Source organism: Alexandromys fortis, unplaced genomic scaffold, assembly GCF_014885135.2.
Source record: "Alexandromys fortis isolate MF-2015 unplaced genomic scaffold, M_Fortis_MF-2015_v1.1 scaffold_6, whole genome shotgun sequence".
Classification (NCBI taxonomy): domain Eukaryota; kingdom Metazoa; phylum Chordata; class Mammalia; order Rodentia; family Cricetidae; genus Alexandromys; species Alexandromys fortis.
The window spans coordinates 1,253,304-1,278,131 of NW_026067902.1; positions in this window are offsets into that span (position 1 = coordinate 1,253,304).

Sequence of the window (24,828 nt, forward strand, 5' to 3'; positions counted from 1 at the left end):
TACATATGACCGCCTAAGTTTTTTCAGTCTCTTCCATACTATGGGACCAGTACAGAGCCCATAGACCTGTGTTTAAGTGTAGTTTTGGGATAATTGGAGAACAGTGTGCTGGATGTTTCCACAGATGCTGACACCACAAGGCCCACATCAGTACCACAGGAAAGTTAGAAGATAGGTTCAGGTGAAAAAAGATATTGATAGCTTCACCTGGGGAATTTTTAATCATTTATTCCCAACTGTTGGCTACTACTGTCACACAGAATAAGAAACCCATACAGTATGACAAGGTGATTAATACCCAAACTGTAAGTTTTTTATAAAATAATGTCTTATATGTTTGGAAAAGCCTCGGTTACAAATTTGGGACTAAAAGAACTCACCATTCATAAAACGGAGATCCATATTATTGTCTCATCATCTGTTACCCAGGCTGTATTTTCCCCAAGCCTTTTATTTTTCAATTCCCATGGATTCAATTTGCCCCAAGAGCCCTGAAATGCTTAGACTTTATTTTATTATCTTTCCTGTAATACACATCTTTCTTGTATTTTGCTGTTCGTATAACTCTTTTTGGAACGGATCCTAACATCCCTAATGTTACATTTGGAGACGTGGGAAGCAGGCTAGCCATTCTCTCTACATTAATAGGCAGAAAAGTTCTGTCCTCGGGGTAGCTATCTGATTGCTGACTATAATAACTGGTGTCACTTACACAATAAAAAGTTTTATGTGGATTCCTTTATTGTCTCCTCCTGGAAAATGATAGTCGTTGCTCATCCAGCAGATGTGTGAGGCCCCAGGCTGGGTGCATCTGTTTTCCCTTTACATGGTCACTCTGGCCCCTCCTCTAGTAGACAGGCAAATTCCCCCAGTCATCACTAAGATGAATTATAGAGCACACACAAATTTTGCAAATACATTCAGCACTCTGGTTGCTTTTCTCTAACTTGACCTCCGTATAGATTGTAGCTTGGAGCTATAGAGGTTTCCCTTTCTGGATGTCTTAAAGGCTGGATTTACAGTAAGGATTTCAATGTACATAGTTTATGTGAGAAGCAAAATACACTGATATGGTGACAGGAATGTGAGGCCAAGAGAAAACAGCAGCCAAGGAAGTATATGTCACCAACAGTAGGCAACTGTGTTCCCTTATCCATGGGAAAGTCTCAAAGCTCAATATAGACTATGACTCAGAATTACCTCACTAATAATTCAGAAAACCAATTCCCATCGGTCCCAGTTGGAGGGATGCTTGGTGGTGATAGGAGTTAGAAATTAAAGCTGATAAGAGGTTACAAAGTGAATGTCTTAGTCTGTAGAAAGTCTTCAGGCAATGAAATTCAGGTGCTAGCTTTTGAAAACTGAGTTTCCATACAGTGACAGTCAAGGGCACAGATAGCATCTGTTTCACCTTAGGATTGTCCCTCAGGTCTGAATTAATAGCCGTGGCTTAGATAAATCTGTCCCCTCTGATGCTGTCTGTCCTTTCATCTGTCGTTCATTCAGTGGTGGCTTGATAGGTGAACAGGAAATGTTGGTGCCTAAATAATGTATCTTCAGAGATCTGGAAGGACTCCTGTGTTTCAGCACCTTTCCATCTCAAGGCACTCACACATAAAGTCTCAAGGTTAATGAAACATATGATTAACTACAATTCTTTCTCCAATTTGATAATCAGTTTTCTTGGAACACTAAAATTGGGCAAAATTACCAGTGTACCTATTACATGAGCAAAACCTGATATTCATGGAAAGGTGATGAGAAGGATGTAACAAAACTTGTTTTGATTTAGATGTAGTCAGTCTTTCAGAGCTTGATATCCTGAAATCATTGTCCAAATTCAATATTATTGAAACCTGGAGTGTACTGCCCAACAAGTTCTACCAACAATTTGTAGTGCTCTTTTCAGGTGGGTGCCACGAACTGTCACCCATACTGAGATAGAATTTTGGTGATGGAGCTGTCTTTGAGTTATTTCTGCTCCTTTCAGTTGCTCCTCACAAATTCTCTTATAAGTAACCATAATAAAACTCATTGGTTCACTATGTTGGACTTTGTCATTATCCTTGCTTTATTCTTTCATCTGTTTTCTGATGAGTAGATGTCCATTTCTTTCTTGCCATGAAGAGTGTCACACAAGCAAAGGTCAAGGCATACTCTCTTAGCTATAGGAATGGATGGGATCTTCTTCTTGTTGTATATAAAAACAAAAACTGAAAAGAATATGAACATTGCTATTAGTAAATTCAGGATTCCCGAATTCCTTTGCAGACATCTACTATGTTTCTGAAAACACATGACTTTCTTGGTACAGGCAACTTTTTTGTACATTTTCTCTTTCAGTGAGATAGTTCTCATAATGTCTGGGCATCTTGTCACAGAGCATGACTTTGTTCTGGTGTGGTCTGAAGAGCTATGAAAATGATTTATTATTAAGTTGCTGGAGACTACTTAACATTTTAGAACTTCCTTCATAGTCCAGACCCCAACAGAAGTTCAAGCTAATATGAAAACAACAGAAACTTAACATGAAGTAATGAAAAAAATGAGACAAAGGGACAGAGAGAAGGAAGGAAGGAAGGAAGGAAGGAAGGAAGGAAGGAAGGAAGGAAGGAAGGAAGAAAGGAAGGAAGGAAGACCCTGAGACAAAGTGCAGTACTTTTAGAGGGCAACTAGCGATATCTTTAAATCTCTTTTAAAGAAATCCATACATGAGTATACCAGTTTGGATAAACAGGAGCCCAGTGTAAACACACACACACACACACACACACACACACACACACACTTCTGCAGAGGCTAACCATATCCACACCACTTCCCTCTCTCTTAGACATTGCAGTTGTACAAAAGCAAAGAACCAGAAGATTAGGGAGGTGGCTCCATTGGTAAAGTGTTTGCTTTGCAAGTATCACAACATGATCCTAGGCACAAGAACCAGCTTAAAAATGAAAAAAGTCTGGCTAGGCTCTCTTGGATCAACCAAGTACCCAAAAGAGACAAGGCCCAGTCATACTGTGTGGAAAATTGTCAGACAAACTGCTTCTTGGAAAGGACTCCCTCAAAACTGTTCAGCAGCTTGAATGTTGGACAGTGTGCCCCGGTTATCTCAGCTGTCTTTACCACTTATATAGGACTCAGATGAAAGGTCTTCATGTAGCTAATCAATTGCTTGAAGACACTAAGTTGTTTTCTTCCGGGACTTATAAGCTTCCTTGTAGGATGGAATGCTTCCCCTCTTCTTACTACATCTCGTGTCTTCACAAGCTTCCTTGAAGGATGGAATTCTTATCTCATAATAAATGACTGCAGAATTTTTTCATACACAGAAACCACCAGTACCATGAGCCTATGATGATCCGTTTTTGCTCCACGGTGTGATTATCAGCTGAGATTTAAGAACAGTATCATCTTGATCCAACTGAGAATTTGTTTATGTAATTAGCCTGAGAGAACCCTGTACCTTTTAAGTTCTGATGAGCAGTCTTTCTGTTCTGAGAAGCAAAGGATTGGGTTAGTTTCAGGTCAAGGAGAAAGGGAAGAGAGTAGAAAGTATTGTGGTTTTGCTAAATAATTATTTTTAATGTTTATAACTCTCCCTGAAACAGCCACAAATTACAGCACATTACCTAAATCTATTCTGAATAGAATCTTCCAGTTTCTGCAACTTTCTCAACTTTGTAGGTCTGGAATCTAGGTGTCAACTCTCATATACACTGTATGCAGTCATCCACAAGCTTTGGGAGCTCTGTCTTCTAAAAATCATTTGCAAAGGGATCCCTTCTTATCATCCTTACCTTTGCCACCCGGATACAATTTGCCATTGCTCACCTGTCTTAGTGTGCAAGCCCTCCAGCTCACCTTCTCTCTTACCATGTCTTTGGGAGCTCTGTCTTCTAAAAAATCATTTGCAAAGGGATCCCTTCTTATCATCCTTACCTTTGCCACCCTGATACAATTTGCCATTGCTCACCTGTCTTAGTGTGCAAGCCTTCCAGCTCACCTACTCTCTTATCATGTCTTAGAAAGCAGTGAGGAGAGTCTCAGAAATTCTAACAATGTTTGCATTCCTCTGCTCAAGACCCTCTATTACTTAAGTCGCTACGAGGAAAACCCTGTCTCTTAAATTATCCCTTGATTCCATTCACCAAAGATAGTGTTTTTCCATGGAAAGAATGCCTTGGTTAACAAGGTGTAAGAATTTTAAGGTTATACCCAATTTAAAAAGAATTGTAAGGTTCCTTAGGAAGTATGGTAGGTATCATTAAGACAGCACCCTGCCCCCCCAGGAGATGCTGTAGGCATCACTTTCTAAACTCAGTAGAGATAACCTTTAGGAAAGAGCAACTTCTCTAATTTCCACTGACATTGATGTTAACCAGCTTTGTGTGTCTGTAAAAAGAGGAGGCAGACATCCCTGACAAATTCCATCTCCTCAGCAGAAAGGGAAGAGTGTCAAGAAAGTAGCCTAGCCAGAGGGATAAGAGCAGAAGGGTTGGATTTGAGTTTCAAGAATTTTCTGTGATTTTTCTAATGACTACATCTTGTTTCTGCCCTTGATGATTAAAAAGTACAATCAGGAGATTAATTTATGGAAGGAAAGAGAGTGAGTGTGAGTGAGTGAGAGAGAGAGAGAGAGAGAGAGAGAGAGAGAGAGAGAGAAAGGAAGGAAGGAAGAAAGAAAGAAAGAAAGAAAGAAAGAAAGAAAGAAAGAAAGAAAGAAAGAAAGAGAGACAGACAGATGGGGGCAATAGAGGTACAGAGGAAGGAAGGGAGGAGAGTGGCCATCAGTATGAAGGATAGCTGGATAAGATAAAACAGTGACACCTATGTAATTAAATTAGTAGATAACCTTTTTTTCTCTTTGATAATACATGCTTCTTAAGATAAACAACACCCTCCAAAACCAAAAAAAAATAAAATAAAAAAGATAGTTAATGTATCTTGCCACTTACATGGCATCAAGAAATCCTCTCTTGAGTATGCAAAGTTTTTAAGGATGAAACTCTCACTTAAGTGAGTTGACAGCAAACAAAAGTATCAAACATGTTGACTGATCTAATATCTGTTACATAGAGACCAGCTGTTTGTGGCCTTTATAACCATTGTTCATGTTTGTAGATGATGCAAGCCAAGGAATCACCATTTTCCAGAGTTGGTGAGGAATTAAGTTTCCCCCCTTGCATGCCTCACACTGCTTTGATGGCATGAATTTTTAAAACTGGAAATAACTTTTAAAATTTGCCATCATAACTCTTTGGAATAAAGGCGCAGCCGTGCTCTGAATATGGCGACAAATACTTCTAGTCCCACATTAACCATCTCTCAAACTCTCCTGTGTTATTTCTAGACCTCAACTTGATGCCAATACAGCCCAGAGTTTGAAATCTAATTGGTTCAGTATTGCACATTTGAGACATGTTCCCAAAGCTTCCCAAATGGTGGTGTTATTCTCTCCTCAAAATTCAGTTTCTTTTCTAATTTTCCAGCTGAGCTCAAACAATGAGCATCAGATGACATATTTCTGAAAAAATGGATTTGTTTTGTTGTAAATACAGGAAGAGATCAATAAATTTAAGCCCAAATTGGCAAGCCATGAGATATTGCTATGAAAATGACACTGGAGTCACTTGGTAAGAAAACAAAATGATATTTGCCATAGATAATAGGGAGCTCAAAATTCTGCTTATTGTTTTATAGCCATGGGGAAAACACAATCATTCCCGATAGATAGGAACACACATCTTTTTTCTTTGAAACTGTTTTATTTTGGTTAAATGCCTATTAAAGCAATTAGTTTTGCTATATGTTTAATTATTATATCAATAGAGATGATTACTGTATTTATTACTCAATGAGACCACCTCATCATTTTGAAATCATCTTCAAATATCATTTTCTTATACTTTTTAATATCGTTGAAAAGTGAATGCCACATATACATGTATGTGTTGAAATTTAAAGAAATAAATTTCTCTATCTTCGTTATTTGCTGATTAAATGTTTATTTAATGAAGTCTCCCATTAAAAATTTCAAGTAGTCAAGCTAGATCTAGATATTGTCTTTAGGAGACAGGAAAATAGAGAAGCAAGTTTTAGTGAATATTTATGGAAGATAAAAAATGAGGACTTGGGAAAGCACAAGAAAATATATTCAAATGAAAATGGACACTAGGAAGGAAAGCAATTTTGCTTCCTAGTGGAGGAGAACTGAGCCAGAGGAAAATAATAGCATACTCCTTATGCCATTAAAACCTTTCATCTATGGCATAGTGTTTGAATGATTGCAATGTATCAGGTAGAACTCTAGGTCTTGGGGCCACAAGGCTAGCAATAAAAAATCCTTTTCATGTGAAGCATTTTTTTTTAGGTAGGAGGTTATCAGTTCATATACAACAAATTAAATATTCCATATTAGATGGCTACTGCTATGAAAAAATAACCAGAAATCTGGTAGGTAGTGGAAAAGAAATAAGTATAGTTGAAATAGGGAGCTAGTGAAATTTTGCATTTGAAAATGTGTCATTTAAAACAAAGACCCAATGCAAGGAGGAGACAACCTTGTACAAAATATATGGACAAACGTATGTGGGTAGCTATCATTCAAGGAACACCAAAAAGGCTGATGTGATTGGACAGGATGAACATGTAGAACATGTCATGAAATAAGAGCGTTGAAACAACAAGAGGCACCCAGCCTGAATGGAGCTGAATAACCATCGCGTGTGCACAGTCTAGAGATAGTTGCTGAGGGAGCTGCTGTGATATGTGTTGGGGGTTGGAGGGAATAACAGTGTGGCCTGATCCAATCAGATCTCTTGCCACTGTGTAGCTAGCTTTGGTATAGTGCTTTATCTGCTAGAGGAAGTCATAGCATTTTAACTCTTGCAGAGGTACTGATACTACGATTAAATTAAAACTTAACCAGAATTTCTCCATGGGCTTCCAATCATTGCTTCGACTCTGAGCCAATGGGACCCTTGGGTAATCTTACTAGAGATATAATCAGACTTGTAGAAAAGGAACACATATCGACTCTGTTCAGGACAGGATGATGGACACAGAAGAAACTTGTTATGGAATTTGCCTTTAGTGAGACAAGGCTAGCTATTTGGGAAAACAAATGTTCTTGCCTGAACTGCTTGGTGGAATGCTGCATGAACTGGACATACAGGACCGGCCAGATACTCTGCAGAACACAGAAGAAAGTAACAGATGAACTTTGCCAAACCAAGACAGAACAGATCTTCAAATTTCCTGCTTCACTGGAAAGTCAGCCAGATGCCCTGGGCCTATGGACTGAAGATGGATGTCCCAACACTGAAAATGAACTTTGGGTGACTGTCAAGATATCTCTGTCAGTTCTAGAATTTTGGAAGTTGCTTGCAATGTACTTCCTGTTTACTTAGGTAATATCATATACTTCTGGGGTCTTGATGGAGTTGAAGACAGATTATAGTCGTATAATTATATCTATAGTTTTCCTTAGTTATAATAAAAGTTAAATTAGATATAAAACTTAGACTAACAAAGATAGGATAGATTATACAGTATTTTCTTTAACTTTACCTAATACAAATAGATTAAATGTTGTAGTTGTAATTCTTGCTTGATAGATCTTTCGTTCTATGTAATTTTACTGTGTCAAAATTATTTATTTAGACAGAAAAGGGGAGATGAGATGGGATGTCCTTATGTATGCTACTGAATATGTGTTGCTTTTATTGGTTGATTAATAAAGCTGTTTTGGTCAGATGTTTAGCAGAATAAGGCTAGGCAGGAAGTCCAAGCAAAGATACAGAGAGTGTAGGTGGAGTGGAGGAAATACCACGTAACCACCCAAGAAGCAAAATGTGAAATGATAAGCCACAAGCTTCATGAAAAAATATAAACTAATAGAAATGGGTAAATTTATAGAGAGAGCTAGCTAGTAATAGCCTAGGCCACTGACCAGACAATTGTAACTGATAAAAAGCCTCTGAGTGGGTATTCCAGAATAGGCAGACAGAGAAAAACTCATCCAGGAGCCCAGAAAGACAGAGAACCTTCAGTCTATAGGAAAACTGTAATCAGATAAATTATATGAAAAGAAATCTGTTTTTAATAAAAAAAAACAATAATAGTGCCCACATTTTATCAGTGATTCTTACAACAACGGTGTTTGTCTTACATCCAAGGGTGAATCTCATCAGCTTGCTTAATCTGATATTGATAAGTTACTCAAATTCATTTTGTCAGCTTTCTCAACCAAAAATGTATTATTTTTTTTCCTTTTCCATATTTTACTCTCTAGGATTACGTCATTAGGTCAAGCTGTAAGTTGTCTAAAATGTGTGCTTGAGAGTTGAACTCCAGACTGTTGAAAGAGGAGTGCTATTAACTACTAAGCCATTTCTGTAGTCTTAGCTCTTAGGTTTTTATCCTGAAATATAATCTAGGTTCATCTTTTATTTTTCCTGTCCCATATTAGCATAAGTAATTTCCACATGATCTTTGATTCTTTTTATTGGAGAATAAGAACAGGAATCGATATCTGGGTGCAGATCTGCTTATTTCTAGTTGGATCATTTTTTAGGAGTACAATATTCACATCATATCAGGAAGTCAGTACATTCTAATACATGTACATTCTATAATTTATGTTATATTATATATTTACATATATTAATTTTCATAACTATATACATAAAATATCTGTGCGTGCATATCTACATGCATGTTAAATTAGTTCATGTTGATGTCACATGAACCATTCCAGAGCTCTCCATTGACTTATTTTTGATTTCTTACCTAGCTGAGTAATTTCCAAATTATAGCATATCTGAGATTAATATGCATGAGTCGGGTAGATCAAATGCTCAGCAACTCAAGGGATAGTGTTACACAGATGAAAGTTATTCTCATTCAAAATTGAATTTGGCTTTCACTGGGAAGCATTGATCTACATAGACGTCAATATTTCCATGAATTCTGACAGAAATGGTATTGACAGAATGGCTATGAATGACAAAATATTCATGAATTGAATTTTTGCTCATTAGGTGGGTGGATAACTGCTTCAAGACGGTGTAATGAGATGATAATATTGACGTGCATTGGAGTGAATCAGTGGTTCCTTTTTTCCTATCTCCTAAATTCAGACTCTTTGGAACAAAACGGACTTATATCTTGTTCAATAAAGGACTGCATCTGGAATATGGGCTTATCAAATTGATTCCCTGAGCCACAGTAAGGTAGTATGCCAGTTCGGACAATGACTCTCTTGAGGATGTGGCATTTATTTGATTCATTGTGCTTCTGCTATCACTATGACAACCTCAGCTAATTTTAAAGAGGATTTTTTTTTTTTAGAAAAGGCTCAACGAATGTAACTACCTGCAATGGCTAAACTTCATTGCCAATTGTTATCGTGATTGAATTTGGAATCACTTAGGAAACACAGGTCAGGATGTGTTTGAGGTATTTTCAGATTTTGCTGCAAAGGGAAGAGCCGCTGGAGTGTGACCTGTATTATTCCATCTACTGGGATCCAGGACAGACTGTGAAGAGACTAAGGAATACCTGCACACCCTGCTGTCCCACAAAGAGATGATGAGTTCGGTCAGTATTAGGAGACTTTAAGCAGCAGAACATGGCTGTGGTAGATAGCATACTGCATGGTTTCCTTTGATGCTGCAATTTACGTCCTTATGTAGCATTGTTTGCTTGAATATGAACTAGACCTGATGAGTTCTTCCAAATAAACAGAATGTAGCAAACTTGAAACAGCATTTCTTCCAAAAGAGTATGTTACAAAATTGAGGTTTGGCTCTTTTGTCATTTTTATTTACTCTCTTACCATTGCAATGGTAGAAACAAGTTTCTGTTTTGTAAGCATATAAAGGAACTGATGTTTCCTGGCAAATTTCAGGAAACTATGCCTTCATTCTCAGTCCCTAGTTGACATTATTGCTGTGTGCTCAGTCAGTATATCACCTGTATGCAGAGCTAGAGGACCCTGCTATGCTGTACCTGGTTTCTGAACTACAAAAACCATGACAAGGAAAAAGTGCATTGTTTCCAAATTGCTAAGTCTGTAGATAATCTGTTACCCAACTATAGGTAAGGAATGTATCACCCTGAAACACTAACCTGCAAAACAGACCACTAACTAAGTACTCATTACTATAGTTTAGGAAGTGGCTTGTTTTGCAGTATTGCAGCAGTGGACAACTGAAACAATGCAATTCACACCCAGTCACTTCAAAGAGCGGAGAGGAAAAGAGCAGCAAACAGTGCACATGTTCCTGTCTTCTAGGCCAAGGCTTATGGAGAGATGTTTAAATTTTGGGGGTTCAATTTTGAAACCCAATTTGGAAGGTTTAAAAGTCTGATCTTGCAACTAGAATTAGAAAGTCGTGCAAATGAAACACACAAGAGATTAAATATGACAGGCCAGGAAGCCATAAAGTGTTCTCAAATCAGAGGTAATACTATTTATTTTTGTGGCTTTCTACATCAGGGGTCCTAATTATATTCTATAATATAATATATCTATTATATACATCTATATTCTACCTTTTTAAAAACTGAGTTTTTAAAACGTCATGTATAGATATAAATGTAGGAAGATAGAAACAAAGGGAAATAATTGGTGAGTATGGTAACATGTAAGGAAAGCCTGAAATGAATAACAGGTAAACAAATGCAATATCAAATATTAATAGATACCTGATGAATGAAATCAAATATTGATGCATAGATACCTGATGGACAAAAAGATGGTAAACAAATAAGTTACAGAAAATAAATGATAGGCATAGTGATGATAGAAGATGGTAAATGATAAGTGATAGATAATAAATATAGAAAGATGAGAGATACAGCAGATAGAAGATAATAGATAATAGAGGCATAGATACCAACAGGTCCCCTTATATGACAGAAGTCATTCTAAGATGAGATGATGCCATTTACTGAGTCTTTGTCCATATTTATTCTGTCCAACCAGTGTACCTGGCCCCAACACCTTGAACACTGTCTTCTCAATAGCTCTAGCTCTTCCATCTCTTGAGACCGCAAGCAGCCGTCTCCATAGGGAAGTTCTGCCTCACTACACTTGAGTTCATGTAAGTATTCAAAGTTCCTGACCTCTCTCCTTAATGTGGGATGAGCCCTATAGTTAAATTCATGCTGTGGAATTCCTTGTATAATCTGGAGGTTAACCCTAAAAAGACTACGTGGCTGCTAGCTTAGTGACCTGAATACTCCTGCATCTTTCACTGTTCTTCTGACAACCATCCCTCCATAAATTCTCTGCTGAAAAAACCCTATCAAAGGCCGAGATCATCCTCCTTTTCTTCCAGAGACCATAGCTTAAAATCTTGAACAACTTTCTTATATTTTATAAACTGAACTTCTAATTCTACTTTTTGCATTATGTACTTCCAACTTGAGTGTATATATGTACAGCAATTTCCTTTTGCAATTCTGCCTCAGGGCACTGAGATGATGCCAGGATAATTCCAAGTCACATAGGCTGATAATGCCTGCATTCTGTACCAACCCTCAGTCCCAAGGGGCAACCCGATCTTGGCCTTGCCATGGGCTGGAAGAACTCAGTCAGCAGAAATAGAAATATTTCCCAATTTATCTTAAAAATTGCCTGTGCTGGGCTTAGAACTTCCTCTTGAGCATTATAGGAGAGAAGTGCCTTGAGTCTAAACTTCCTGCTCAGAGTATCGGGGAACGGTTCGCACATTATTTACTGTGACATTTGCCTGTCTCGCCTACATCATCTTCAGATGCTGTATTCTTAAGATCAAACTCTCACCTCAATGGCAGTAGTGGAAAGATGCTTTCACTGGGGCTCGAAGCTCCCTTCATGCACACTTGTCACCTCTGTTTCAGCTATGAGAACTAATTGACTGGAAGCCAGAGACAATGGGGGATTCTGGCTAAATGGGGCTTCTACTGAGAATGCGATCCCCTTCCCTTGGGCTTCTACTGGGATTGCAGTCCCCTTCCCTAGCAAGCAACTTGAATGTACTCTTTGAAGAATGTAAATCTTTTGATTGTTTCTACTATAGGAGTCTCGATGGTAAAAAAAGTTCTTATCCATAAGTTAGGAGATAAGTTGAATTTATATTTAATGCCAGATTATAATTATACAATGTCAAGTACACATATAAATATACCTAGCATGTTGGCATTTTATTAATTTAGAAATCTAGGTCTACTTCAGAGAGTAAACTGTGTTGATGTGTTAATGTGCGGCAAAGTTCTTATAAATTGAGATCAAATAGAACCTGACTGGCAAAGTTTAAAATGAAGCCAAAGTTGAAAGCATGTGAGAGGAATTAAAATGGCCTTGCTGGGTGATGACATTATATCTAATCTTTAAAAACTATGTTATTTAATTCTAATAACAATCCATAAAAATAGAAATTAGTGGACTCTTTATTTCATACCTGAGGGAAGATCAAAGTAATACTTGCAAGAAGTGATGGCGTCTTTCTAATCTTTCTTACATCTTAGCCTACTGAGTGATGTTGGGAGTTTTTAAGCATGTAAAGGAGCAGAGCTGGAAGGGATGGGAGATGAGGAACATTTGCCTTAATAGCTATGGAAAGGGAGCAGTGTCTGTGTTAAGATGGTTCTTGTTCTATGTTAGGGAACAACTTGGGTCCCTGGGCATGCTAAGCACTATACCACTGAAGTACATTCCCAGCCAAGGATTTCAGTGTTTTCTTTACCTCCCCCTCTTTTCTTAGTTTTCAAGGCAGGGTTTCTTTGTTGCTTTGGAGCCTATCCTGGAACTTGCTCTGTAGACCAGGCTGGCCTGGAACTCACAAAGATCTTCCTGCCTCTGCCTCCCAACTGTTGGTATTAAAGGCGTGCGCCACCACTGCTCAGCCAGGTTTTCATACATAACAGGAAAAGGATAACAGGAAAGGAATCAAGCATAGTAGTACATATGTGTAAATGACCGCAGCAGGTCCAAAGTCATCTTCAGCTACATGGTGAGTTTAAGGAGAGTCTGGGCTAAGAAAATAGTTTCTCAAATGAATAAACAGCAAACGTAAGCATTCTGTGGAAACAGAGTGTGGCTAATGTTTCCAGTCTACTTTTTTTGTATAATATTATGAGATTTTTCAGATTCTCTGGCCTTGATTTATCAATCTTTCAAATGGGGTGAATGATACCTATATTTTTAGGGTTCTTGTAAGTTTGAAGAAGAGAGAGGTTTGTATGTTAATTTATTTCTGCAGGATGATACAATGCCTAAGGCAAAAACTTAAGTGTGACTTGTTTAGAATCACAGTTTTAGAGTGGAGAAGGCATGAGAGATCAGCATAGTACTAGGAGTGAAAAGTAGAAGCTGCTCACACCACAGAGGAGGCAGAAATCTGGGTCTTTGAGCCATTTCTAGCTTTCTCCTCTTCGTTTATTCCATCTGGGTCCCCAACCCGTGAGATCAAGCCAGCCACCTTCAAAATAGTTCCTCCTCCCTTAATCAGTACTTCTTGGAAATAACCTGACATAAGTTTGCAGAGGTGTGTTTGAACTTATACGTAACTCTATATTCAGTTTAATTGGCAATGAAAATTAATCATCATAATCTAGTACAGAGCAAATGCTCCATAATAACAAACCATGTATCCATTTGGTTGTTTTCTGAGGCTACCCTATAACAATGTAGCAATAATCCTTGCAGTCATGCAGGAGAGAGGGTCTAAACACTCAAGGAAAAAATAGAGCTTGCTAAAGGATATTTCAGGTTACAGACCAGATCCCATTAAAAAGTAATATTGAGAATAGGCTCACCCCTAGAGTGTTTTACTCTTTTTATCGGCCACTGGAAATAATGCAGCTCTACCTTGCAGCCCTCCTGCCCTTCTGAGTCTGCTCGGTACTGCCTTAATTTTTCCAGTTATCCTAGGTGGCTCTTGTGTAAACTTTAGATCTCAGATTTAGTTTCTGTCCCTGAGAGCTGCCTTCTTTCATCAACAGATACTGGCAATTTATAGTGCCTTACATGAACACTGGTATATCTAGATTTGCTCATTTTGTTACTGATCTTCCTAAGTAGATACTCCGTGATTGTTCTTGTGTCTATGTAACAACTATAGCAACATCTCAGTGCTCTCAACTCTTAATAGTAATACTTATTCAAAGATAACCACTAAGAAAAATTAATTTTTTCTCATTTAAAATAATACCAGGAAATATACTGTAGGCATAGGTGACTTTTTCTTCTCCTCCTTTTTGATCACTTTATTTAAATATTTGTTTGAATGATAGATTCCACAAAGAATTGGCTGATGAGGAGTCTTTCGTGAGGATTAGCAACAATTTCAGCCTGGTTTATTATTTCAGAAATCAAAAAGATCTTATGAACTAATAGGGCAGTGTTTGTTCTGACAGTGTCTGATAATGATTGCACGTGGCCCTACACTAATAAGATATCTTACACAAGTATCAACAGGCTTAATTTATTTCAGTGATGTTTTTATGTAACTGTAATTGATTGTGATTTATAGATTTTTTTTCATTGGTGAAAATTTTATGATTAAATAATTTCCTTAGACTACATCTTCCATATATAATTGCGCTTGTTATACTTTCATTCTTCAAATATTTTGGAGAATTTTAGCCGTGTTGCTATATCCACAGCCCAGTGAATTCATGCTGCATTAAAATGAGAAACACATTTGACTTTCAGAACTACACTAGATGGAAAAGTAACTGTGACTGTATTTTGACTCTTATATGTAGATAAAATGTCTATAAAGTTTTTAAGGTAAAATAAATGTTATACTCAATGAAAAGTGTTTGGATATATGACCTAGATTTAATTGTTTTACTTTTTTAGCCACCCCCTTCTTTTTTTTTTCATTTCTCTTTCTACTTGTTTCAATTTGCTGTTTTTCTCTATTTGAACAGATATTGTATCAAAGTAACTGGAAACAGAAGGATAGAGCCAAAATTAACTATAAAGTTTTTAGGAATCATTTCAAAATAAAAACATGTCTGACTTTTTGTAAAAAAATGAAAGCAGAATTTAGTTATATTTTCAATTTTATTTAACGTATTTTATATAATATATTTTGAAAATTTTCTCCTTCCTGCATTTTCTCCCAAATTTTTCCCATCTCCCTAACTACCCAACTTCTAAGTTCTTTCTCCTTATCAACTGTTTTTCTCTAAAAGAATCCACCCAAAATCAAAAACTGAAAATTAAAACAAACAAAATCCAAAAAGATAAAAAAAATTACCCAAGCAAAACAAAACATGATATTTGCTTTGTGCTTGTCAACTACTCATGGATATGGGACCTGGCATGGAGTTTGGTTGACATACCCAGTGACATTCCATTGGTGTAAAAAAAAGTCCAGATTGTCATCATTTACCTTCAAGCATTAATAGTTTTATATTTGTGGGGGTGCTTCATGATAGCTTCTCCCTTAAGGTGCCAAATCCTGTCTCTACAGATCTTGTGCATTCTGCTATAATCTCAGAGATAGAATGTGCATCAATCTTGTTGTGTCTGAAACACATTTCCTTTACGCTTACCATCCTCTTTAGCTCTTAGCAGAAATTTCTCTTCCGCATAGATAACCTGAGCCTCAAGGAGTGGAAATTTAATGAATGCACCAAAGTATCTCACTCTGCTGAAACTCCATTTATGGGTTTCTGTGTTAACTCCTGTCTACCGCAAGAAGCAGCTTCTCTGATGAGGGTTGAAGGAGGCACTGATCTATGGGTATAGCAAAATGTGATCAGGAATCATTTTATTGCTATATTCATTTAGCAGATAATGGTAGTAGGTTTCCCTCTAGGTCTATGACCTCTGTAGTCTCATCAGGTACTTATATGCTAAAGAATGAAGACAGCATATTTAAAAAAAAAGACTTTTGGAAATTGGAGTATCACAAGTCGGATGCTTGCAAAGCTAGTGTTTGGTGTCTTTGCTTTCAAAGGTAAGTAGATCTAAATCAGAAGCATCCAGAGCTGTTGCTTCATCTTATTTCCTCTGAATTTCTGATAATTTTCTCATGAGGGGAACTTTCTCACGGTGGCTGTATCGCAGTTGCTTTTGTTCTACACTAACATGCAGTGTCTCAAGACAGCAAAAGCTTCTGGAAGGCTATGCATTACTTTCCCACTGCTGCTGGAATAAATAACTAAGCCTTGCTGTGGCATACAATAGAAGTGTGTAATGTTTTTATTCTAGAGGTCAGAAGTTGGAAATGTGTTTTTCTGGCTAAAATCAATATGTCCACAGAGTTGCGTTCTGTCTGCCGTTTCTGGGGAAGTAACAGGTCCATTGCCTGTTTGTTTGTTATTTTGTAAAAATATTTTTCATTACTTGCTTATTTTAGTGTACAGAGTCTACTGTTTTACTGTAATACTTTCAAACATAGTGTAGTTTTGGCAACCTTCCTCCCTATCTCTTGTCTCACACCCCTCTGCCCCTCTTTGTGCCTTTCCACTTGAAGTAGTTCCTTTTGGGTTTAATGTCACATGGATTTTATGACATTTTCTGCTTTCCATATGATTCCTTTCTAGTTGCATGACCTATAANTACACACACACACATGCGTACACACACACACACACACACATATATATATATATATACATGATATGGTAGGACTACCATATTTGAGATAACATAGTATAATTGTCCTTCTGAGATAAGATTACCTCAGTTAACATAGCAATTTACAGATTTTTCCCACTTTACTACTAATTTTATAGTTTTAATTTTCTTTAGTGTTGAATAAACTTCCAACATTTTCATTATTTAATCACTTGTTGGTAAATATCTAAGCTGATTTTATTTCATTGCCATTGTGAACAGAGCAGTAATAAGCATGCGTGTGCAAGTTATTTCTATGGCAAGATACAGCAGGATAGATGTGTTATTGTAGTTGTTAGTTGTCTGCTAATGTAACTAGTTTGTTTATTGGTTAGTAATATTATCATTTGTGCTTAATTTTTGTGCCATCACCATAATGTCTTTAATACCTTCTTAGTGTTCTTCCTACCTTGGGTTGTCTGTTTATCCATGGTCTTTTAAAAGTCCTTCCATATGGACTTTAGCAATGCTTTTCTAGTTTTGGGAAGAGTTTCATTGGAATTTTGATGGCATTTTTATTACATTTTGTAATGTGACTATTTTTGCAACATTTATTCTTTCTACTGAGATTATGGAGGATATTTCAATCACCTACTATTTTCCCTTTTCAATGTCCTAAAATATATCCTTCTCACTGAGTGGTGGTGGTGCACGCTTTTAATCCCAACACTTGGGAGGCAGAGGCAGGCAGATCTCTGAGTTTGAGACCAACTTGATCTACAGAGTGAGTTTCGGGACAACCAAGACTCTTTCACAGACAAACCCTCTCTCGAAAAATAAAAAAAATATAAAAAAAGAAAGAAAAAAGACAAGAAAAGTAAAAGGAACAAAGTAGGCTTTTCTGTATTCTTGTTGGTTAGACTTTATTTACTTTTCGTGTAGAGTACCATTTTTAAAACATTGTATTAATGAATTAGTTATTATGAATTAGCTTGGCTTCTGTTTGTCCTCAAGAGTCTACTTCACCATCGATTTCTAGTGACAATTTGGCTATAGCAATTTTAACTGAAAAATACTTTCAGAAATTAGAATATTTAACTCCAGATTTCCTGTTTTTTTTTTTTAGGGTTACTGATACTGATGCCTTTTTGTGAAAATGTATGTTAGTATCACATGGGTTTTAGTATTATTTGTTTTGTATTTTTAACAGCTTGACTACCATATGGCTTGGAGAGTTTCTTTTCTAGTCATATCAATTTGTAGTTTGGCGTATCACTTTTGTTTGACTGTCTATTTTTTTGTAGTCTGAAAACTTTGCCATAATTTAATCATTGAATGATTTGTCTATTACTTTTATTTTATCTCAGCTCACATTCTAGCTCTTGAGTTCATGCTTTGTTTCTTGACTATATCTAAGATCATCGATGGAACTAGCAATGTTCAGGAATTTTTTTCATTATACATATATATGTATATATGAATATATTATTATTATTATTTTGTTACTCATCTCTAAATCATGTTCTTCAGCTTTGTCTTATCTGTTAATGATTCTGTCTAGTTTTCTAAGTTGCATTGATTCTTTATTTCACTTTTAGGATTTCTGTTTTTTTTTTTTAATGTTTTAGCTTTTGCTGAAGTCACCCTCCATATTTTAACATTTCTTCTCCAAGTATGAACCATTTCATTCACTTTGGTATCTTTCTAGTGAAAGTTTTGTGCTGACTCCTTTGCTTGGCTTATCTGCTTATTTGAATCCTCTATACAGTCACTAATCCTTTCCAGAAGTAGGACTGAAATTGTCTTTTATTTTAAAGGCATTTCAGTGTGTTTGGACTCATGGTTGGGGACTTGTGAGGTTGTAGATGCATCATGTTGGATCACTGTCTCATACTTGCTTGTGTTTTTGGGCACCCGTGTGTCTGTTTGGATAGATGTGTTTTATAACTTTAACCACCTCTCTTTTTCCCCACTCTTTTGTTTTTTATTATGTGAGTCACTCTTGAAGATTTTCTTCACTAAGAGTTTCATTTACTAATACTACTTAAAGGAGAGATGGGTATCATTCTCTGTTTACTGATACTACTTAAAGGAGAGATTGGTGTTCTCTGTTTACTGATACTACTTAAAGGAGAAATGGGTGTCGTTTTCTGTACTCTTTTATTGAATTGCCTTGTCATAGGAGGTTCTTGTGCATTTCACTCATATTTCAGATAAGGTTCAAATACAGTAGCGTTGGAATACTGGGTGGGAAAATTAGAGTTTATAAATTTTTAGTAGCAAAGGGAATCATTATTTAAGTAATGAAACAAGGAAGGAAGGAGGATATTGAGGAACAAAGGGTACCCAGCAGGCATTAAATCAGAGATTTAAAACTTCCGTGGTTCTGGTTCTGAAGGGAGGTGGAAGATCGTTGAACAAGAGCAGCCTCATGTGTCTGCAGAACGAAGAGCATCCGACACACTTCCAGTTATTCTACAGAGCTTTCCCTGCAGTAGTTGGGGGAAGAGAGCTGTTTTCTCTGATTTCAGGCCTCCTGTTCAAGTTCCCTGACCACATGTTATGTGCCCATAACCTGCTCTTTGTGTTAGCATTTCACTTGCTCAGTTATTGTCTTTCTGAAAGTTCACCACCAGAAGCAATGAACATTCATTGGTGATCCATGATCTGGTGGTAAACAGGGATAGTTTGATGGCAGTTGGGAGGGTGTGTTGGTGAAGAAAATTTAATGATGGTGTCAGCCTTGCATGTATTAACTGGCATAGACTTTTACTGCGAATTAGCAGAGTGCCTATAGTGGCTATCCTTTGGAGGTATCCGCAGTGGTGGTAGCAGTGGAGAGGACTGGGTTGCCTAGGTTTGTTCCCTGCATTACAACGGATCAATAAGTCAAGGAGTTGGTATTATCAACTTGGCCTAGTGGTGGAGCAGACTTTATCTTTTCTTTTAGTGGCAATCATTCATGTATTCAAATAGTTTCTTACTTCCATCTTACTAAGGAGACCTGGTTCATTCTTAAGTGGGGGAAAAACTGTTTTTGTCTAGATTTATTTTTTTTACTTTAATTCCATCTTTATCTTGGAGAATGTTTAAGAATAACAAATATAAACTCAATTTGTTTCTTTTTCCCCCTACTCTTTCTAAAACTTCTTTTGTATATAGCTTTTAAGGCTTTTAATTTCCCTCCTCTCTTCAAAATATTGTTAGATTGGTTTCTCTACATCATTGAATTTTTTTGTTTATGAAGAGACAGAGAGATAATTATCAAACACTTCTTTTGGAAAGTGGTGGCAACTTGTGGGATGGAAATAGACACAATATTTACAAGTGTCCACTTAGGTTCGGTGTCTTTAATTATACCCTTCTATATTCAAGACAAAATATTTCCCCATTTGCATTCCTATGCATTAATTAGCCCATGTATTTTGACACCACCTTCAGTTAGGCAACAAGCTAAATGCTGAGAACGTAGTATTTTATAAGAACTGTTGATTTAGAAAGAAAGCTCTTACTTCAGAGGTTGGAGAGGTTGGTACATTGGGGATATTAATTCTAGCCACCTACTGATTTATTGTTTGCTCTAGCAAGTGGCACTGATCTGGAGGCTACCCAGGAGCCCACTGAAAGTTTCTTAATAGCACAGAGGAAAGTTAAAAACTTCTGAGAGCTCTGCAACAGGAACAAGTGTCAAAGACCAATAGTAGAACAAATGGTTTCCCTGGTATCCATTGGCCAGGTGTTTTAAGAACGGCCTTAGAAACTGGAAGGAGAAAACATATATTTATAGGATATATATGTCTACAAATCTTTACATTATATCACAATATTGGTTTAAAGCAGGTCATTCTGAACATTACTAGCTGTATTATAATTGACAATGGAATGCTCTGAGGAAAAACAGCAACTTAAGAAACAAGGAAGGAAAAGGTTTCAGCTTTCTTGTAAACATTTCAGCTTTCATCACAATTTCCTTCTGGTTTATTTATATTTGTACACTTCTTCCATTTTGTTCCAATTCAGAGACTTTTCTATATTTTCTTGTTTACTCTTGCTTAGCTTTTACATTTACTTACCCTGGATTAATAAGAAAGATAGTTTCAAGATTGAAAAAAAAATCCATGGAAATATATTGGTGAAACTTTTAGCAAAATAAAGGTAGACTAAGTTAAGAGAAAAATCCTAAAATTATTTTTTTATTTTATTTTACTTATAGCATTTTTCATAAAAGTGGAGGTAATGATAGCAATACTTCAGAGCAGACAGTCCAGGCCTCCATAGGTAATGTAAGCTGATTGGCCTGGAAAATTTTCACTAACTATAACAAGACAATATACACAATGCTTTAGTATAAGTTAGTTGTACTCACTAGCATTCTGAAAGGATAAGTGATGTTTCTCTTATTCCTGGGAACTACTACTAATCAGAATTGCCTAATTTGTGGAAGTATGAGGTCCCAGTATAAAGAGAAATGGTAGAATTTTCTTCTAAGTGTCAGCTTATAGAAGTTAAGTCGATAATAAGCCTGCATTGACTTACGAAATAAGAGCAGAATGGATGGTTTTCATTAATCTCTTTACTGGTAAGAAAGAATATTTGCTTCCTGTCAGAAATTGGAGGCATATATACTTGATCATGGGCAGAAAGTGTCGAATGGAAGGTGGAATAAATCAAGATTAAATATAAGCTGTCATTTCAGAATTTTCTGGAGTAAGAAAGTCATTTCCCAATACTAATAATTGTCAGAGAGTCAAAGATGGGAAGAGAGGAATTGAGAGGATCCTAAAAAAAGGACATCTGGTCGAAGAAATTCTACATTGAACTAATTAAAAGGTAATATCTTTTTTGATTGGTTGTTGGTTAGGGAACATATTTAGCTCAAAGTAGTCCTCTTGAATTGAAAACAAAGACAAAATATAGGGAATCTGCCAATAATCTGATCAAGTCTTATTTTTAAATTTTATTTACGTATTTATTTGATATATGTATTGTGTGTATGTGTGTGCATTCACATATGTGTATGTGTTTGTGTGTGCACACGTACAGATGCCTGTGCCATAGTGCACATGTGTAAGTCAAAGTACAAGTTTCTAACATTGTTTCTTTCTTCTGCCTCGTAGGTTCCAGGTACTGAACTTGAAAGACCAAGTTTTCTGGCCAGTGCCTTTGTCCAATGAGCTGTCTCTCTGGCTCCTGAACAAGTTCCTGGAACTACTGCTTCTGAGTTTGTAGTTTGGTTTCTGTGACTGTTTTCTGTGATTTACTTACATCTGAGCATCAGTACCTGGTTAAATCCTGGTTATTTTGATGTGCCTTATATTATTCATCAAATATGCTATAGCTCATCACTCCATTCTTGGGGGATGGGCAGGGAATCTCTGTTCAATAACATTGACCATGTTAAGATGTAACTTGAAAGTGACATCTCATTTATTTGGGTAAACTCAACAGTATTGTAAAGAGGGAAAAGAGCTTATCATTTATCTGTGCACACCGAATAGTATTGTCTACCTCTAAAATAGAAGGTACATCATTGTATGCTTTTTTTATTACTATATTCTATTTTGAGTAATACAAGGTAAAAGAACTCCTAAAGGTGAGTGTCTTAGTTACTTTTCTACATATGACTCCAAGACCAAGGCAACTTGTAAAAGAAAGTGTTTAATTTAAGGCTTATAGTTTCCTAAGATTAAAGTCTATGATGGTGGAACAAAGAAAGGGCAACTGGGCAACTGAGCACTGAGATTTTGATCCGCAAATTGGAGTTAGAGAGATTGGGAAAGAAATGGGTCTTTGAAATCTCAAAGTACTTCCTCAGTAACATACCATCTCCCAAAAGGCCATACCTCCTAATGTTTTCAAAACAGTTCCACAAACTGGAAAGTTAATTATTCACATATGAATCTGTGTGTGTGTGTGTGTGTGTGTGTGTGTGTGTATGTGCTGGAAATGGAGAATTCTTGTTCAAACAACCATAGTACACAGAACCTAACCACAGTGTATTGCTAACATTTGTTTTTGTTTTAAACAATGACAGGAAGTATGGTAATGCTCTTTAGTTCTTTAAATTAAATTTATTTTTTTTCATTGTTTAGGAATAAATAGCCGCGGTGATGATTAATGTTGTCAACTTGAAAAGATGGAGAATTGCCTCTGTAAGCTCTGGGCATCTGTAAAAGTGAGCTGAGCATCGGTAGATACCTCTGCTTCCTGAGTACAATGCTCCAGTTGCCTCACACTTCCACTGTACGGTATCCCTATCATGATACATAAAAGTTACAGTATTCTCGTGGCAGTGCAGGCTGGTACAGCCCCTTTGGATATCACTATGGCAATTTCCCAGAAAATTAGGAAACAACTTTCCTCAAGACCCAGCAGTACCACTTTTGTTTATATATCCAAATGATGCTCAATCATATCACAAGGATATGTGCTCTACTATGTTCATAGCAACATTGTTTGTTATAGCCAGAACCTGGAAACAATCTAAATGCCCTTCAACCAAAGATTGAATAAGGAAAATGTGTTACATTTACACAATGGAATACTACACAGCAGAAAAAAATAAATACTGACCTCATGAAATTTGCAGGCAAATGGATGGAACTAGAAAACATCATATCGAGTAAGGTACCCAGACCCAGAAAGACAATTATCATATGTACTCACTCATAAGTATTTTTTAAACACAAAGCAAAGAAAACCATCCTATAGATCACAATCTCAGAGAACCTAAACAACAATGAGAACCCTAAGAGAGAAATGCATGGATCTAATTTAAATGGGAAGTAGAAAAACACAAGATCTCCTGAGTAAATTGGGAGCATGGGGACCATGAGAGAGGGTTGAAGGGGAGGGGAGAGAAAGGGAAGGGAACACAGAAAAATGTATAGGTCAATAAAAATTAATAAAAAAATAAAAAAGGCACAGTGAACCCTTTTTTACAGAGTTTCTGTTCTTATATAGTTGATCACATCAATGAGAAAAGCACTAATAGAGAAAACTGGTACAGAGAAGTATAGTTATAGCTACCATATATACTGATCATATGATTCCTGGGAGTTTTGAACTGGTTTGAGGAAGGAATGTGGAGGCATGAGGGAGGCGTTGAAATTTTGGGCCAGAAAAGCCCTAGAACACTATATGCAGAGCTTAATGGTCTACTTTGGTGTGAGTTTGGAAGACCATACTACATAGAGAAAGGTAGATACTAAAGGGCTAATGAGGTTTCAGAGAGGAGTAAGGGCCCTCAATTCAGAGTGGGAATTTAGTACCTGGACCAAAAGTTATTCTTGTTTTGTTCCAGCAAGGTATCTGGTTGTACTCTACCAGAGCTTTGACCACTGATGCTGAATTCGAATGTAATGAATGATTTGTTGAAAATTTCACAAGTGGATAACATTCAGGTTGTATCATGGTAACTGCTCACTGATCTTTTTTTTTTTTTAGGCGTAAACGTTTATTAAAGGAGAGAAGGAGGGAGAGAGAGAGAGAGAGAGAGAGAGAGAGAGAGAGAGACAGAGAGAGAGAAGGAGATGAGAAAAGAGAGACAAAGATGCGTGTGCACGTCAGAAGATAGAGGAAGACTGTTCACTGATCTTAACCTCTGTCTACAGTGAGACCAGAACAACTCTAGAGGAGAAGATTGAAAATGTTAGTTTGACAGAAGAAAGGTGACTTTACGTTGCAAACAAGGTGAGTGCTGAGAATGTAGTTGCAATGGCTAGAATGCTTAGAATCAGCAAAGAGAAACCTGGTGCCCTGTACTTAAAAGATAGGGAGGTACTATGAGGGCAAGTCTCACCCTATTGAGGATTTCATTTGTGAAAATGAAAATTCATCTGAAATGAGAGAGTGAGAGATACCACTGAAGGAGTTCCCTGTTGAAATCAGTGGCCACAGAAATGCTTCCCAGCATCAATCTGAAAGGTTTCCGGAAGCTGATTCACAGCGGGCCTTGGGAACCAGGCTTACTTAATAGCTGATAATGTAACTTGGCAGCATCACCCACGTGGTATTGGTTTTGTAAGCCTAGAATTTGCAAGATCTAATGGGAGATCAAGTGCTGGGCCATGGTTCCAGGACTTTGCTGAGGTTGAGCAATACATGGCAAAGTTTCAAGGAGGCCCTAAGAAGCCATTTTGTGAGGTTGCGAAGGCAAAGCTTAGGTTTCACGGAAGACCATAGACTTTGAAGATGCCAGAGCTATGGGATGGCCACTGAGAAAATTAGCAAGTATGCAGTGGGGCCAGGTAAAAAGATCGGCT